The sequence below is a fragment of the Palaemon carinicauda genome, chromosome 3, assembly GCF_036898095.1.
Source record: "Palaemon carinicauda isolate YSFRI2023 chromosome 3, ASM3689809v2, whole genome shotgun sequence".
Taxonomy (NCBI): domain Eukaryota; kingdom Metazoa; phylum Arthropoda; class Malacostraca; order Decapoda; family Palaemonidae; genus Palaemon; species Palaemon carinicauda.
Genome location: NC_090727.1, coordinates 125,133,095 through 125,140,478, shown reverse-complemented (window position 1 = coordinate 125,140,478; position 7,384 = coordinate 125,133,095).

Below are 7,384 nucleotides of genomic sequence, written 5' to 3'. Positions count from 1 at the left end.
TTGGTTACCGTTGGAAATACCGAGCGACAGTTAGCCAGTTACCGTTTCTAAAAAATCACTTATTTCACCGAACGATAAACACATCGAATTCACCTCCGGAATATTATATGGAATACACAACAATTTTGGAATTATGTTGGAATTTATTTGAATTTCAACCTTACTTATATATAATAAATAAAACAATTATTTAACAACCAAAACAACTTACATTAAAGAGTAGACATTGCCGTACATTATCTTTTTCCCTAAACATGCCCAAAGATACATAATAATGCAAAGCACTTATCACAAATGTTGACGTAGACGTATTCCAAAATTGTCGTTGTCTTGGAGTTAGAACGTTCAGTTTTGTTCCGAGTTAATTTCCTATTACAATGTAGATGCCGGCCTTGCTACTGAGTAACTCTTACTGGAACTGTTCGCCGTGGCGGTGGTAACCTCGGAGGTAATTTACTTCTTACCTTTGACAGGTACATATTACCCACGCGCGAACTTAAGGCCTATCAGGCATTTGATAGTTTAAGTAATTTAATTTATAAGTTTCATTTTATTATTCATTTTACTTATCATTAACGTTAATAGTTACTATACTAAATAGCATTAAGTTATTTACTTTTAATTTACATTGAAAAATAGATAAAGCTTCGAGTCAAGCTAACGACCGAACTGCTATTCCCCACAGTCGGACACAAATATCAATCCTTTCTGATTTCTAACAACATATATTCCTACCTAGTACCAGTTGGTACCTCTCTATTTCTCTCTTAGATTGGGTTCCTTTCTTACGCAGGCAATTAGATGTTCTTTGCTTGGTAAGTAGATACCAGGTTGTAAAGATGTTGCTTAACCTAATCCTTAAAACTAGCGTTAAAAACTATCAGAGTCGCAGCGAACATACTGATATTAACCAGATTTTTGCTGCAAACTCTACAGGTGACCATCTCCACTCAACGGGGACCAAGTTCTTCCTTCCCCGGAGGAACATCAGTTGGTCGAACGTCGTGGCCGACGACACTAAGTGATGTCGCCAGCGCCCGACATGCCAATGTAGTTCGCATACATGGACAACCCACCTTCCAAGATCCTGACCGTTATCATGTCGAGGTCGTTCATGTGCATCTTTAACCTCTGGCATAGACTGATAGTCCCTCTTGACAGTACACCTCGCCAGTTTCCAGTAACAGCCTTAATTGAGGGCACTGTCCCTGTCAGCTCTTTGATAGCCTTCTTGATGCAGGTGGTGTTATACTTTGATACCTTGGCGGCATCAAACAAGTCGAGGTTCCTTACATTAGCGTCAGCATTTACCTGGCAATCAATGACCATTGCCTCACTGTCTTAAAAGAGATCTGGGTTTCTATCAACGTATTAAACCCTGCTTCCATTACCTTCTTTTCAATGAGGCACTTGATCTTGTCGTGCCTCTTCATTCTCCATGGCTGGACTGCTGGACACGTTTGCGTGATGTAATGCAGGGTATCAGAGGCATTACAGCCGAGATCACACCGGCTACTCTGCTCTCTGCCTCTCGCGCTACGTGGCGGGGTTGTTAGTATCCCGAGTTTTATCTTGACGTCATTGCAGAACGTACCCCCTTTCATCAGCCACGTACCAGAGTCCAGCCATTTGGGTCTGAGTCCATAAGGTGCCTCACTAAAACCACCCCCATCTACTGTTGCATAAGGACGCGATCCCCAGACGATGGCAACAGGTGCCCGATGTTGTTGGACCAATTCAGCAGCGATCCCTGTTACCAAAGAATCCGGTGATCTCTTCAATCGTCTGTAGCATTCTAGCAGGTTTTTTGGAACGCCCTAGATGAAGCTGTAAATTCTGAGACCTCCAGCTGCTGTTCCTGCATAGAACACTGCCAATGGAGTATCGCCAGGTAGGTGAAGACACCGCCTGATGGAATTCCTAATCTCTTTATCCACATTAGTTAGGTGGTACTTCCTTAAATTTCCATGGACGGCTATCTGTTTCAGCCGTGGTACCAGCACATTTTTTTAGAGCCCAGAACTTCTACTGAGGTTTCAACGGTGCCACTTGGAAATTCCCCAGCTCCGTCCTGGCCTTTTCGATCAGTTTCGTTCCGTTTGCATTGGCCTCAAGCCCGACTTCAATCCCCAGATACTTGTAAAAGCTGTCGGGACTCGTGGACTGGATGATGTTGTTTCCATATGCAAACGGGCGGTTATCAACGTGCCAAGGTCTCCTGCTGCAATCGCCGACTATCCCTTTTGTGGCGCATTTCCTTAAGCTGAGCTCCAGGCCCAACTTGCCAGCTTCATCTAATAGAATTTTAATGGCCGGTGTTAAACCTACTCTTGTGGAAGCCACAACAGCGATGTCGTCAGCGGAGATCAGGTACTTGATCATCTCAGGTTGCTACTGACCCCTCTTCAGCTTTGAAGCCCTTTTGTTGAACTGAAGAAGGTACACGCGCCACTGATCGCCTTGTCAGTATTTTATGTATACCTCTAGTTACCACCGATGTTACAGTTATAGGATGTAAGTCCCCAGCCTCTTGAGGGACGTCCTTTTTCGGTAGAAGGGTCTTCCTCCCCTTCGCCCACTCTGCTGCGGATAGCTTCGATCGGAGAATCAAGTTGTATAGCTCTGCTATCTTTTCATTGGCCGCTGCTCTAAAGTTGGTAGGTCTCATGCCGCCAGGGCCCGGCGAAGTCTTCAAGCTTGTCTTTGTTTTGCACCACTCCACTTCTGATATTAAAATGGGCTCCATGATGGTGAAGAGTTGGGTGGGTCTGTCATAGTTAATGTTGCTAGCTTCACTTGGGCATCTGTAGAGGTTAATCCTGAACTCCATCGTGCCTGGCGGTAGACTTGGCTTAGCCAGCGGGTCTTTCCCGAGGATTGCAATCTGGGTAATGCGGCCTCAATTTTTCGCCCATCCACATTGTCGCTGCGAATTCTTGCCTTCTCCTGGCTCTCCTTGAGTTAGTCCTATCCCAATGTCCTCCATCTCTAGCTGTGAATCCAGTGGTGGGTCTTCTTCCAAAGATTTCGTCCTTCAGTGTGTCTATTCCTTTTGGTGTTGCTTCATTCTCAGTTGGTTCCTGGTCGCTGGCACTTGAGGACTGCGAGCCCTCATTTCCATCAGGGCTGGATGGGGGGGGGGGAGGGAGATCCTCCGTGGTCTGGGGCTAAGATCGTTGAAGTTCCACTCACGGCGTTGGAATATTCGTTCATTCAATTCTCTTCTTGGTTGTCTTCAGTTTTATTGGGGTTGCAGAGGGTTGTCACATTCCTAGTCGTAATTGGTGAGTCATCCAATCCGTCGAGTCCCCATCGGGCTGCTGTCCTCCTCCTTGGTGGGTGTCCATTCTTGGATGTCGCAGGGCAAATCGTCTGCGTCAGCTGTTGATTGGTCTCATCTTGGTCCTGAGACTGCTTCTGTGTCTTCCTCCTCCCCGAGCTTGGTCAGTATGATCCGACAGTTCTGGAGAGGTGGAGCAGCGCTGTTGGTTGTGGTTTGCGTCTTCGAAACAATCGTCGTCCTGTATTTGATGGTTCTCCTCTTGGTGTGGATGCTTTCCAGTGTCCACTAGAGGAGGACCCTCTCATGTATGGCTTTGTTCAGGTGGGATTCGTCCTTTATGGAAAGTTCAAACTCCATCATTGAGTTTTCTTCCTCGAAAGACCAACCATGTCTCCCCCCCTATGTGGTCGTCTATGTTGGCTCTGGCTTTCCTTGTCATCATCGTAGGTTCCTCCAGACATTCCTTCTTCTCCATGATTTCTTTCAGCATTGTCTGCTATACAGTAGACTTTCTCTTTTCAGCAATGCTGTCCACAGTTCTGTAGGTGAACAGGCGCTCTTTTACAATCCTATTCATAAAAGGATGGCCCGTGTTCTCGATTTCAAATTGAGCCATTCCTCTAGGGCCCATGGCTTATTGCGTTGATCGTCAATATTCAAGAGATTACCCTCGTGGATCTCCTCAAGGTGAACACATCTCTCATGCAAATGCCTGCCTGCAAATGATTTGAACCTCTTCTTTCACTTTGGGCTGGTGGGGCTCTTCCCACTGTCTTCGGCCATGCCTTGGGCTATGATGTCCTGCCCTAACTCTCGGCAAGTGAGAGTCCCGGCGACAGCGGCGCTCTGGTTTTAAATGCTGCTGCTGGCAGATGGTCAATCATCTCACCAGTTTGCCCCTTCATCAGGTTTGGAGCGACCCGCAGCCTCTCCCGTAGGATTGGCTGGGCGAGTTTGATTCACTGAATGGCCCCCACGAACCATACTGCGGGTCGTGTGGATGGTTCGCTAACAGTAAGCTGATAGCTCCTGCTCTTGCCTTACCGTCTCAGGTGTTCTTGAGACGGAACTGTTGATTTAGCTAGGGGGAATTTAGGTTAGTAATAGATCCCCCTCCCCAACTCTCGGTTGCAACTCTTAGTTACCCTAACCAAAGGACTGGAGAAGCTGAACCGCACCAGCTAATAAGTAGTGAGGAACTGGGAATGATCGAAAGTAAGCAGTCTCAAGCCTGGATCGCTCGTTCGTAAACTTCAATTATCTCACCCTTAAGAGAGGTAATCCCATTTACATACAAAATATACCACTTCTAAGGTTTCAAATTATTTTTTTCTATCCAGAGAAAAATGAGGTTTTATCACGAATAGTTATATCTTGCAGCGAATAAAGGTTGAGCTCACCTGAATTCTAGTGCGGGTTTTGGCAAGAATAAACCAAATCCTTGTAGTAGATGGGCTAATCCGAGAAGATCATGTCAAGGGCAGCAAGCATCATCCCTTTCTAACACATTGAAGGATATCACAGACTCGCAAAATATTCAGCAAATAGCACACGCTGTAAACCCAGGAAATTGCATGGGGAAACAATCACATCAAATGCATATGGGCCGTCCTTTCATCACAAAAATCTCGACAATGCGTATGTGCAATAAAGTTCCATTATTAGACATGGAATAGGTAACAAAAACTCCAAATCATAACAAAAAATAAGGCGAGGGAAATTTCTGCCCTTCAAGCTAGCGCAGGAGAAACTGCCAACCAGCAGGCTTGTTCAACCAAAAATAACACCTGCTAGAGTTTATGATAATTACTCTAATTTCCATATCTAAGTTAAAACAATTCTCTTAAATTATCCCTCTTCAACAAGGAATGTCAAGTAAAAGTATTTACATTAATATAAAATTTATGGTATTCGTCAAGGAATCATAAAAATTAATGATATAAAAGAAGTAACTAATACAAATGCAGCTTTTTTATACATAAACAAATAGTCATTTACAGCAAGCATTTCCTTTCCTCTCTGGGAAAGAACAATTTTACACACAGGAGACTCCATGAGAAGGGATTGGGTGAATGCCTGAAAATGTTGTGGAAGTAAGTGTCTATTATGATTATGACTGTTTCCAGAAAAAAAGGAATAAAGCGATTTGGTACAAACTATCGGATAGATAAAGCGGTAGTTAGTATATAAGTAGGACTGTTATAAGGTAATTTGGTTCAAACTATACGTAACTATGTGTTTCCGGAGCGGTAGTTACAGTATAAATATGACTTTCAAAAATGGTAGTTACAATATAACTATGATTGTTTCCAGAACGGTAGTTACTATATAACTATGAGTGTTTCCAGAACGGTAGATCGATGAAGCGGTAGTTAGAATATTACCATGGCTGTTTCCAGAACGGTAGTTACAATATAACTAAGACTTTCCAGAATGGTAATTACAATCTAACTATGTGTGTTTCCAGAACGGTATATCGATGAAGCGGTACTTAGAATATAACTATGACTGTTTCCAGAACGGTTCAAGTCACACCCTTAAAACATGCCATAGCGTTTTACCATGGTCTTCCTCTGTGTTGGGTTCGCTTACTTGAGGGTACACTCGGGCACATTATTCTATTTTATTTTTTTCTCTTCCTATTGTTTTTTTTGAAATGGCGTGTTAGGCAGGCTTAATAGAAGGCCCATGGATGCCTGGTGGTTTATCAAGAGGTAATCTTTTTTTTAGCTTATTCTTTTTCTTCTCAAAACCATCCTTACTGTCCTCCCTTCAGTTGAAGTGGCTATCATGGAGGGTATTTAGCCTTGAATGGTGTATCAGCTCCTCTATGTCGACTAGTTTTCCGACTTTTTTTCTGTAGTCTATGGGTTTGATCAATCACTTTATTTATATTTCTGTAAATATTATTTTTGTAATAATTCTTATTAATCTAGTTTTTAAGTATAATGTCTTTTTTTTATTGCAATTAATTTTCATGCTGTCTGGAGATATTGAGCAAAATCCGGGACCAGTACGTCCCAGATTTCATCAATGTCGTATACTTTATTGCAATTTCGTGGTCTTCATGCAAATATTCAAGACCGTACAGTTACTTCCAGACAGTATGGTATTCTTTTGTGCTCAGACACTTTAGTTTCTAATATGAGGCACTCATCTGAGCTCCCTATAACTGGTTTTAAGAAGCCAATAATGTTGAAACTTGATGCCCTAGGGCCAAGGGAATGGCGGTGTATATGAGGACCGAGTACCCGGCTCCTCATAAGTTCTGCTATGAATGTGGATGTCATGAGGTTCAGATAATAAAAGTTTATGGCAGGCATAACAACTTCTATTTGTATTCTATCTACCGGAATCCAGACATGGATGATTTTATCTTTGAGTGTCTTCTTATGATTATGGTTAAGATACAAGATGATGATAGAAAGGCCTCTTTTGTTTTTGTTGGTGATTTCAATGCTCACCATAGGGAATGGTTAAGTTGTGTTTCTCCTACCGATCGCCATGGCTAATGAGCTTTAGACTTTGCCTCTGAATCAGGCTGTGAGCAAATCATAAGTGAACCTACTCACGGGTCTGGTAACTGCTTGGACTTCGTATACACTGACTCCCCAGGCGTTATAACAAGTAAGGTTGGTTCTCCAGCTGGGACATCTAATCATGCCTTGATTTCATTAGTAGAGAAGACTGAGCAACCTGTTCTTGATGTATCATACTCATGTAAGATTTATATGAAATCTCAAGCAGACTGGAATGGGATTTTGCATTATCATTTGGGTTTGAATGGTCATGATGTTATAGTAGTGTTAATCATGTTGTCCCTTTGAATGAGAATCTGGTCAACATAATTGATAGGCGTATCCCTTTTCGTGTGCTAAGGTACCGAGTAAAGGACAAACCTTGGTTCAATGATGATTGTAGACGTGCTTATTTGGAGAAGCAGGAGGCCTATCATCTTTGGAAGGGTAACAGATCAGATTTGACCTGGAATAACTATACTAAACTTAGAGCTTTTGCTCAGAGTTTATGTTTCAACTGAAAAGTAATACAATTTAACCATAAAAGAAACCCTGTCTGGTACAATCTAGGAGCATAAGTGGT